The following is a 12,500-nucleotide window of genomic DNA, read 5'->3' as shown; positions in this document are numbered from 1 at the left end:
GCAAAGTTACTGGAGGTTAAAATATATCTCCGATATATTGAAGTTGGTTCAGATTTGTGTCCGGCCATCACACTACATCATTACGTCTATGATGTCATTACGTCTCTCTTCAACTAAAGTGTCAAAAAAGCCCACCTACGCCGCTGTTAGACTTTCGGTCTTGTTTTTATAAAACAAATTTTTTCAAGAATAGTGCTTTATTTATCTGACTTAGTTCATATGTTTTACAAAAATGGATTCAGTGATGTCATAACTGTGTCGGCCCAAAGTAACCCAAAGTTAGTATGAGTATTGTACACCGCTCCTTTCCTATGCCATCTCCAGGCATTGCATAACGTCATTGCCAGGCACCGAAGGGGGATCGGCAATGACGCACGCTGAAAGGGAGTACTCAGTTTTCACTCTGGTTGTTTGTTTGTTTTCTTGCTTGTTTGTTTGTCCGGGCGATATCTCAGCCATCCTTTGAGCTTGGAAGCTGAAATTTAGGCACAATAGTGAGCAAGTACTTTGTCAAAAACGTTATTTTTGTTTTTGGATTAATCAATTAATTGATGAGTTACTTAATTATTATCGATTAATTAAGTACTGATACATTTCCTTTCTCTTCTGACCATTATCTGAGGCACCTTTTGAGTTAGGAAGCTGATATTTGGACATGCCAATGACCAAGTGATTTGGCTGCAAAGGCTATTTTTGATTTATTGATTAATCAATTAATCAATTAATCTATTAATTGTTTAATTATTCGATTAATGACTATTTTTTTTTAAGTTACAGATTCGGATGAAATGGTGGTGGTTTATGTGTTATATGAGCCAATTGATTAATTATTTAATTTTTTATGATTATCATTTATTTATTTTCATTCTTATTTATTTATTTATTTATTTCCTCATCTGGGCAATATCTCAGGCAACTTTTGAGCTCAGAAGCTGATATTTGGACATGACAATTACCAAGTGATTTGGCTGTAAAGGGTATTTTTGATTTATTGATTAATTAATTAATCGATTAATTATTTAATTATTCGATTAATGACTTATTTAATTATTTTTTTTAAGTTAAAGATTCGGATGAAATGGTGGTGGTTTACCTATTATATTAGCCAATTGATTAACTTTTTTATGATTATTATTTATTTATTTTCATTATTAATCATTTATTTATTTTCTTTCTCATCTGGGCAATATCTCAGGCACCTTTTGAGCTCGGAAGCTAATATTTGGACATGACAGTGACCAGGTGATATGGCTATAAAGGATATTTTTGATTTATTGATTAATCATTTAATCGATTAATTATTTATTGATTCATCAATTCATTATTTTATTTTTTATTAATGACTTATTTAATTAAATTTCTAAGAGATACATCTTCGGATGAAGCACTAGTGGTTTAGTTATGATATTAGCCAATTGATACAGACAATATTTGATGATAATCTTTTATTGATTTTAATTTGCAATTAATCCATCAATTATTGTACACCTCTCCCTCCCAACGCAGTCTCTATGAGCTGCACTGCGGTATTGCCGGGCGCCTGAGGCGCCCCGGCAATGCCTCGCTGTAGGATATTTAATTATTTGGCATGGGGGTGGTGTACTTTGAATATATCTGTACTTATGTTTATTATGTTTTAAAACTGTTACTTAATTGTCAAAACTCTTTTTTTCTTGTCTCTGATTCCTTAGATTATTGTTTATTTCACCATTTCTCTTCCACTATTTTATCTTTTTTTTTACATTTAACTTCATATAATGTATTTAATTTTTGATATCTGTGTATTGTTTGGGGGAACATCATTCTTTCAATATTATTTATCTCTAATATAAACATTACCCAACTGATGGTATGTTCATTGTGATATTATTTGTGGTGTATTTTGATTATTTTGTCAAAAATGTTTTGATTATTTTGATTATTTGATTTTGATTTTGTGGTGAATCTCTCTGTTTTTATATTAGGATGTAATTCACGTGTAATTCGCCATGCTGTCATGATACGTGGAACTGAATAAACCTTTTTGAATGTAATATAATTGAAAATAAGGAAATTAGATTTGAGAATAAAATTTATCTCAAAGTAAAACGTTTGAAGAATAAATGTTTGTTTTTATAAAATGAAAGGCCCAGGATTGGAATTAGGAACAGACTTCAGCTGGTTGCCGCGCAGACTCAGATGTGTTAACTTCGTGAGTTTATCAAATACTCCACTGGGTAAAGACTGAAGCTGGTTAGTGTACAGCCACAGTTCCTTGAGTTGGGTCAGTTTATCAAAGACTCCACTGAGTAAAAGTCTGCAGCTCATTTTCCTTCCCTGAGGTTCAGATATATTAGTTACCCTGCGCTCGCTAAGCGAAAAGCAGGGTTATGCATTCGGTTCCGTACGTGTGGCATATGTGTGTCTGCATTTTAAAAATTCATTTTCTCGGCAACCGTTGGTCCAATTGTCACAAAAGTTTACCATAGGAGCGCCTCCGCCTGTAGGAAGTTTTTATTCATAGTTATGACATCATACGTCACGTTGTCACGTGGACACCATCTTGGAAAAAAGTAACACCTCTATATCTCCCAAACAGCTCAATAGAAAAATTTTCAACAAGGCTCATTGTCAAGTACTTCCCATTGGAGAATAAGATATGTTAATGATGATGTCATCGCTACCTTCATTATGACGTCATAATTCGACAAGTATAACGTTTGCTTTTATCAGTATTAATATTTTTTTCTGTAGTTCTTGGTCCGATTGAGATAAAATTTTCACCAAAGGAGCGCCTCCTCCTAGAGAACATTTCAATGATAAATATGTCGTCATAGGTCACGTGGTATAGGTGCAATCTTCGAAAAACAAAAAAGCGTTGCACCTCTATATCTCCAAAATCGCTCCATGGAAAAACTTGAAATGTGGCTCATTGTAAAGAACTCCATATGGGGAATAAGTGTTAACAATGACAACATTCGTGCCTTAATTATAAAGTCATAATTTGATCGGGAAAACGCTTAGTCTGATCAGTTTCAAATTTCTTGAGCGTGATCTACGCAACAATTATATTAGAGAATATCAACTTATGATGCCATCACGATCGTGGTCTGGCAGCCATATTGGATCAAGGGGAAAAAAACCTTCAAAAACAGAAGAGATGGCGCACCCAAGTTAACCACAGGGTAAATATTGTTACGTTTGTGGGGGTAGATGGAGGAATCCCAAAGTAAAGATAGGATTGTAGAGTTATAGCATGGACCGTGGATGCGTAGGAGACATCTAGATGTATTAAAGTAGGGAAACTGGAGCTTAAGATTGTTTTTGTGTCTTCTGCACCATAAAAAGGGAACATTTATTTTAGTTTGTCTTTCGCCTTGTATGTATTTGAGTCCATATGTGGAGGTACTGGGAAAAGGATGAATGAGATGTTACAGGAATGGCTGAACACTTGGGATAACATCAAGAGAGATGTTGCTCGAGTCCAACAGAGTCTGCAAGACGAGGTGAGTCAGTCCGTTAAGCTTCCCCAGGCCGAGATTAAGGTGACCCAGGGACCCTCAGCATGAGCCACAATTGGGCACCGGAGGCTCCAAAATTGAATACCCAGCTGGGGGGGGGGGGCGGTGGGTGTTTTGGCCCTGGGCTGGTTTCAGACACGGAGGAGTCGGGGAGAGGGGCCTTGGAAAAAACCATTCCCCTTGTTCATTTTGATGGGTCAGGGAGCTTCGAGGCTTTCCTAACACAATTTGAATGCGTGTCCCAGCTCAATGGTTGGGGGGAGCGGGAACGCATTGGGAATATGGTGGCGACACTGCAGGGGCCAGCCGAAGACGTTTTAAATGTGGCCCTAGAGGGAATATTGACCAGTAAAGGCATTTGCGACGCCTTCAACCATAGGTTTGGGAAGGGTGCAAGGTGCGACCTGGTCCAGGCACAGCTGCTTTATCGTAAAATACAACCTGGTGAAATGCTGCAGGAGCTGGCCCAGGATATTTACCAATGTGTGAGGATTGCGAAAAGGGACCTACCAGCACAGGCGTGGGATAAGCTGGCAAGAGAGAAATTTATGGCGGCTCTTCCTGACCCCGAGGTCCGAACTCTGGTGGAGTTGCAGGACCCGGCCACAGTGCAACGAGCAGCTGCATGCGCGGTGAGACTGACCTTTTTAACGAGGTCAAACCTCACACCAGAGAGGTCATCTGTGGCGGTACGCAGGTGGAGATACAGGATCAGGAAGAGAAGCAGGAAGAATCGGGCATTAACCGAAAACGGAATGCTGAGGGGGATCAGCTGGCAGCTGTCAAAATTGATGAGGGCTAAATTTGCAGTGGGTGAGTCACAGCAGTGTGGTCCAGGTTTGCCATCAGGATGACCTGATCTTCGTTGGCTTGGCCCGGGAGTAAGGGGTGCTCCGGCTGAGATTTTGAGGGGTCCATTCATGGGGACTTGTTTTAGGTGTGCGAGAAGAGGAAACTCACAGCGGTATTGTAGGGAACCACCAAGGCACCAACCTCCCAACAGGCTTCACAGCCCAGAGAGGAGAGGACCTCCTGAAGGACCACCGGATCCGGGGAGAGGGTCACCACCGAGGGTTGGTCTGACCACTGTAGGCTGTTTGGGAAGCTAGAATGAGCCGAGCATACGGGGCCATGCTCTGCTGACAAGTGTGTGGAGAAGCGCCCTCCTTTGGTGAAAATAGTGAATTGTGGAAAAATTGGCACGGGTAATTTGAGGGTTAAATGTAAAATTGAGGGTGAGTTTTCTGAGGCCATGTTGGAAACTGAGGCCAGTGACACCATTATTAATCCAATTGTGTTCGACTAAAGTGTTGGAGGCCGGGGCAAAATTGATAGATTAGCAGAACCCAGTGTTCAACTGGCTACGGGGACAACGGCTCCCTCCTTCCCGCCTCGCCCCCCTTTAGGACCCGATTTTTTTTAATGCAGGGAACAAACGTTGGTATGTCATGGGTGGTGAACGGAATGTTGTGGTCAAGTTTCATCATAAACAATTAACATATGTTATTTTGGGATTTCTTTGGTATTTCATTTGATTATTGTCGTGCGACTCTCGGTTAACACCAGAAGGTCGCAGATAGGCCTAAACGGTTTATTCGGAGGCAACAACCAAACACGGATTTTACTATGTCGCACGGGAGGAAGAAGGAAAATGGAAGCTGTGCAAAAAGCTTACCTTGTGCGCCGACTGCAGCTTCGATTCTGCAAGGAAATTAATTCAACTGGGCACAGGTTTAACAGGGAATGGAAAATAATAGCCGGCGAAGCCAGTGTTGTGAATGAACGCGTACGTATTATGTTGAAAAGCCATATTTTGCTGGATCCCTTGAGAATTTCGAAGTTTTGACGCACCAAATCGCTCCATTGAGGCCGCCATCTTGCGGATGCGGACGTATGCATAAACATTTGCGAAAAAGTTCAATAGGAGTTTGTTTCACCCGTCTTTGTTTGATTCACAATCTTATGCACCTCTAATTTGTAATTAAAATACTTTAAGACCAACCTCGTTCCCTGGGCCCGCATGGGCCCTGGTTATCTTCAACGAAAATCGTCACCAAACACCGGAACCAATGAGATTCGAGCAAATGAAAAAATATTTCAAAAAAGCTTATTACCGCGTTTCGGAGGCTGAAAACGGCGTCAAATATTCTAAAATTGACGAAGAATAATTTTTTTGAAATCTCGCGGCCGTAGGGGTTAGTTTTTCATGGCCGGAAATATCCGAAGTTGAGACAGAATTCACCGAATTAATCAAGAAGGAAATTTTATAAATTTTAATCTCATCCAGAATGCAAATGGTGTAATTTTGAACTAGGTACGGTACCGACTACCCCTACCTATTACCAACTACCTAGTGCCGGATTAAGCCTCCGCTGGCCCGAAGGCACATTTTGAAATTTTAGAGAATTCCCTGAACAATTTAAATTAGATCTCGGGCTCATGGAAATGGACCCCAGACAAAAGATGACCTGATTCATGAACAAAATATTTAATACAAAAAAAGACAAATATTTAATGTGAAAAGAAACTACTTTCAAACTAGTTTAGTCTATACAATTTGCAGTGTATGAATATATGCATGACAAAATAATAATAAAAATTGACGAAAACTGCTTGTCCATTTTTGTGGCCCGATTTTTTGGCTGGCCCTAAGGCACATGCCTTGTCTGCCTAATGGTTAATCCGGCAATGCAACTACCTAACCTACTGATGCCATAGTGATGGGTAAAATAGTGGCAAGGGGCTTTGGCTTCGCCGGCTCATTGTGGCTTTGCAGTCGGGTACTAGTACAAGGGTTTATTGCAAAGAAAATCAGGACAGAAAAAAACATGCGCGGGTAATAAATATCCTTATCGGGACGTCCCCACACGACAGATTTCAGAAACGAGACACATGAATATGAATTAATAAAAAGAAAAACGTCCGTATGTAATTATAAAATGTTCTGCGGATGCAGCCTTAGCTCGTCTGTCGTCTTGCGTCCCCAAGCTCCGCCGCACACCACGAGGCCCCTTGCTCCAGCACCACAGCAATGCGAAGGCCCGAGCCAATGCCCACTCCGTTCGCACACGAGGCCCCAAAGCAGGAAAAGCACCGCGCGTCCAACGCAGTCTAGCGGCTCCAAGCGAGGTCGATCTTCATACACGATTGGCCTACCATGTCCCAGTCAGCTCTCCTGAAGCAAACGTGCAAGACGCAAGCGAACTCCACTCGGGGTATGACTCAACTCAACTCGGGCTGCGCAAGATGAAGAAGAGCTGCAATAGCGAGCTACGCAAAATAAGAACCGGATGTGCTCTCTCCAGACCAACTCACTCGGCGCAAGACTTATACGAACCTCAGAGAGAAAATGGCGTTCGGCCCTTCCTTAAATAACCTTTTCGGTGACGTCAGCCTTGGCACGTTACCAACCAGTGACTTCCACCGAACCTTCCAGCTTCGCGCCTCTTGCACTCGTTGGCTGGAGGTTCGCGCGCAGCGCGCCGACCAATCACAGGACCGTAGCGTGGCGATAGCTCGCAGCATGTAGCGTGGTGATAGCACGTAGCGTGTAGCGTGATGATAGCGCGTGGCACTCAATGTGGTTAGGCCTGTCGGAGGTGTAATTGGCGGCGGCCATCATCGGCGGTGCCCCGGCCTGGTTTCCTTCCAAAGTCATGTCAGGGGAAGGGAATCATTTAGTGTTGCGCTAGGGACCTATTTATGGTGTCTACAGGTGTGCATTGCCATAAGGGACAAAGGTTTGGCTGACCAGGTGAGACACACAGGGGCGCTACTCTTTAATCCCTAACTCTACTTAACACACGAACATCCTGGTATGCTCACAGGTATACTCTTACCCGACAAAACGCCTACACATGAAACTTATTACAAGGTAGATTCCTTACCGCGACAGACGAAGCACGTTACCTACACAGATCTATCTGGCTCTACATATCACTACCCTACTGACATAACATTATATTGGTTGAAGTTTTCTCCGGTTATTAAAAAACAAACATCATTATTGGGGAACGTTTACCTTTAGTAGTTCAGGCCAAACAAATGAAAATATGTGAAATTAAAGGTTATTTATTCGAGACTCGAATATCAACAGAGATTAAGGAAGACACTTCAGCTGGTTGTTAAACATAGTGAGATACGTTACCTTGGTGAGTTTATCAAACACTCCATTGGGAAGAGACTGCAGCTGGTTGCTGTTCAGCCACAGCTTTGTCAGTTGTGTTAGTTTATCAAACACTCCATTGGGAAGAGACTGAAGCTGGTTCAGTAGTTTTATGACCTCCCCCACCAAAGGTGGACGGAGGTTGTTTTCACCCCTGTTTGTCTGTCTGCTTGTTTGTCTGCGAGCAGGATATTTCAAAAAGTTGTGGATGGATTATGTAATGCCAGTACTTGTAAAGGAGATGCCAAAAAGTGAGGCTCAGATCCAATCTGTTTTAATGCGGACAACGAACAGAACTCGGCCAAGATGGAGACTCGACCCGGGCCGGATGTGTAAGAGCATGACCCGGAAGCGCGATAGTGCCCCCTGCACGTACCTATCAATACAGGCCAGACTGGCGTAGGGTTACCACATTTGATTTTCAAAAAAAGAGGACAAAAAATAAATAATCAAGTACAGATACATTCAAAGTACAACGGCCCCAGGTAAAATAAATAAATAACATAATTATCCTCCAGCGTGTGGCATTGCTGGGGCACCTGAGCATATCTAAACCACCACCATTTCATCTGAACCTGTCACTTTCTGAAAATTAAATAATTAACTATTCAAAAACATGAATCAATTAATTGATTAATAAATAAATAAGTAATCGATTTATAAATAAGTAATCCGATATAGATTAATCAATAAATGAAAAATACCCTTTATAGCCAAATCACGGTCATTGTGTCCAAATATCAGCTTCTTCGCTCAAAAGGTGCTTGAGATAATGCCCAGATGGGAAAGGAAATAAATAGTACTTAATTAATCAACAATAATGAGGTGAAGAATCAATCAACTGATTAATAAAAAAGAGAAAATACCGTTTTTGCCAAAGCACGTTGTCACTATTGTGCCGAAATTTCAGCTTCCTTGTTAAAAGGATGGCCGAGATATCACCCGGACCAACAAACAAGAAAACAAACAAACAAGAAATATGTCGTGCATCGCAGATACTTGCGAAATCACTAAAATAAATTGTTGGCCGATGATGACCTAAAAAATAATTGGTGGTTGAATTCAGTGACCTGGTATGTAAATCCTCTTAAGATTTCAAGTCAATCAGATGAAAATTGAGGATTTTAGAAATCTGGCCTATGCTGACCTTTTGGCCTATGTTGACCTTTTGGCCTATGTTGACCTCAAAAATACTTGGTGGTAAAATAATAATGTCATAATGGATATATTAGGGACAGCATTTCAAGATGTTATTCCAAAGGTAGAAATATAAGGAAATCTTTAACCTATGATCCATTTCCTGTATTATACATTGAAATAATTGTGAGAATATTGATAAAACTGTAACAATAATTACTATACAACGTCACAGGCTCAGGAAGTGGAGACTTCTGCTGTGCTGTTTCTCCGTGGATGATCCAACTCAACAAGTCAATCCATTCTATCTCATCCTCAATCTTACCCTAAGTACACATTACGGAGAACCACAACTTCCCTAAGTCACATCAATAAATATGTCAAACATCAACTCATTGGAACATATTTCCTCATTGCGGTTACATAGAAATCACGAGGAGAAACCACTCCACCAGTCCAATCTAACTACAGTATCTACCTTACAGATGGTGAAGTAACAAACATGACACAAACAACTAGAAGGGCACTCGGTAGAGTGCACACCTCCACCTGGCGAACAGGTTATGTTTTGTATCCCAATGATAGGCCGGATCTGGATTCCGACCTGAACCAAAATCAAATCAGCTTGTTCTTCTCACCAAACCAACTCATCCACCAAGTTTAGTCATAACTCGTCCATAACTTTTTCAAATATCATGATATCTTTCGCTTTTCACCCGATCACTCAATGGTGAACAATCACTTAAAAATCAAATAATTCTCGTATCCGAATCCATATTCAGATCTTCCCCAAAATCGAATCGATTCCTCTTTGTCGCACACACCACCTGTCCACCAAGTTTGGTCCAAATCCGTCCACAACTTTGAGATATCCTGCTATGTATTGTTTTTGGCCCGAACTATACCAATGGTGAAGAATCACTTTAAAAATCCACTAGCCGGATCCGAATCCAGATCGTCACCAAAATCGAATCATTTCGTCCTCATCACATACACTACCTGTCGAACAAATTTCGTCCGAATCCGTCCAAAACCTTTTCAGAGATCTTGTTCACAGACAGACAGACAGACAGGGGTGAAAACATAACCTCCATCCACCTTTGGTGGTGGAGGTAATGAAAGATTACCTTTAAACCCGTGGATATCCTTTACCTGAGGATGCCCAACAAAGGCCTGAGATTGTTGTTGTTTTTTGTATTCAATTTTGGGGCTTATGGACGATCCGACCTTTTCATTTCGCTCCGAGGTTGCCTTGAGGGCAATTATAGTCAAAACACAACACAAGTTCCATGTAAATGTTTCCGGATGATAAAGAGTTCCCGCAACAATAAGTTATCATCACAATTTGAAATGACTGCAGGTGTCGAACAAGGTTGCATGCTGTCTCCATTACTGTTTTCAGTGGTGTTGGACTGGGTGTTGTAGAAAACAATTCGGCAGAGAAGGAACAGATGCCTTGGAGGAACCAATTTTAACAGCGAGACGCTTGATGAACTCTGCTTTGAGATGATGTCTGCCCGATGTCAAAGGAGATAGGGTCAAAAAGGATACACGGCAGGATATCTCAAAAAGTTGTGGGCGGATTTGGACGGACCTCGTGGACATGTTGTGCGTGTGTGACAAGGAAGAATCGATTAAAGTTGGTCAAGATCTGAATATGGATTCGGATATGAGAATTATTTACTTTTTAAGTGATTCTTCACCATTGGAAGATCGGACTAAACCCAACATGCAGCAGGATATCTCAATAAAGTTATGAATGGATTTGGACGAAACTTGTTGGACCGGTTGCGTCAACGTCGTGTGTTAAGTAGAGTTAGGGATTAAAGAGTAGCGCCCCTGTGTGTCTCACCTGGTCAGCCAAACCTTTGTCCCTTATGGCAATGCACACCTGCAGACACCATAGATAGGTCCCTAGCGCAACACTAAATGATTCCCTTCCCCTGACATGACTTCGGAAGGAAACCAGGCCGGGGCACCGCCGATGATGGCCGCCGCCAATTACACCTCCGACAGGCCTAACCACATTGAGTGCCACGCGCTATCACCACGCTACACGCTACGTGCTATCACCACGCTACATGCTATGAGCTATCGCCACAATACGTCATCGTTAAAACACCTGTTCCCCATGTGGAGTTCTTTACAATGAGCCACGTTTTAATTTTTTGCATGAAGTGGTTTTGGAGATATAGAGATGCAACGCTTTTAGGTTTTTCCAAGATGGCGCCTGTACCACATGACCTATGACATCATGATTATAATTATAATATTCTACAGGAGTCGCCGCTCCAATGGTGAAAATTGTGTCCATCAGACCAACAGTTGCTGAGAAAAAAAATTCATAATGATTCGATAAGTGTTGTACTTCTCAAATTATGACGTCATAACGAAGGCACCGATGACATAATCATGAACATATCGTATTCTCCATGGGGAGGAGTTGACAATGAGCCATGCTTCAATTTTTTCCATGGAGCAGTTTTGGAGATATGGAGCTGCAACTTTTTTCGATTTTTCCAAGATGGCGTCTGTACCAAGTGACCTATGCCGTCATAATTATCATTTTAAAAATTCCACTGGATGAGCCACTCATATTCTGAAAATTTCGTGTCAATCGGACTGACAGTTGCAAGGAATTTTTTTTTCATACTGATCAGATTAAGTGTTGTACTTGTCGAATTATGAGGTCATAATGAAGGCACCGATGACATCATCATTAACATATGTTATTCCACATGGGGAGTACTTGACAATGAGCCATGTTTCAATTTTTTCCATTGAGCGGTTGGGAGATATAGAGGTGTAAACTTTTTCAAAGATGGCGTCCATACCACATGACCTATGACGTCATAATTATGAATAAAAAATATTCCCCAGGCGGAGGTGGTCCTCTGGTAAAAAATTTCGTGTCACTTGGGCCAACGGTTGCCGAGAAAATGTATTTTTTATAAACCAGACACGCCACATGTACACACGTATGCACATACGCATCCGAATGCTTAACCCTGCTTTTCGCTTTGCGAGTGCAGGGTAATGAGCATACATGTCACATATACACACACACACACACACACACACACGAACACACACACACACACAACATCCTGTGCAACAATTCACCAATCAGAAGGGTTGACAGGTTTACGTTTCTTGAGTTCATTGTTACCTTGGCACAAGATGTAATGAATCAGTCAATTATTGCACACCTCTCCCTCCCAAAACGTGTGTGCTGTATGGCGTCATTGCTGGGCACCGAAGGGGGCCCGGCAATGACGCGGGCTGGAAGGGAATACTCAGTTTTCACTCCGGTTTCTTGTTTTCTTGTTTGTTTGTTTGTCCGGGCGATATCTCAGCCATCCTTTGAGCTTGGAAGCTGACATTTTGTCACAATAATGAGCAAGTGCTTTCAAAAAAACTAGATTTTGTTTTTCCATGAATCAATTAATTGATTAGTTACTTGATTATTAATCAATTAATTAAGTACTTGTTTATTTTCTTTCTCATCTGGACAATATCTCAGGCACCTTTTAAGTTAGGAAGCTGATATTTGGACATGCCAATGACTAAGTGATTTGGCTGTAAATGGTATTTTTGATTTATTGATTAATTGATTAATCGATTAATTATTTAATTATTTGATGAATGAAGTGATCAATTTAATATTTTTAAAGTTGCAGATTCGTATTAAAAGGTGG

Source organism: Myxine glutinosa, chromosome 5 (genome assembly GCF_964187855.1).
Source record: "Myxine glutinosa chromosome 5, kmMyxGlut1.1, whole genome shotgun sequence".
In the NCBI taxonomy this organism is placed as follows: Eukaryota; Metazoa; Chordata; class Myxini; order Myxiniformes; family Myxinidae; genus Myxine; species Myxine glutinosa.
Note: the sequence above shows the minus strand (reverse complement) of the source record.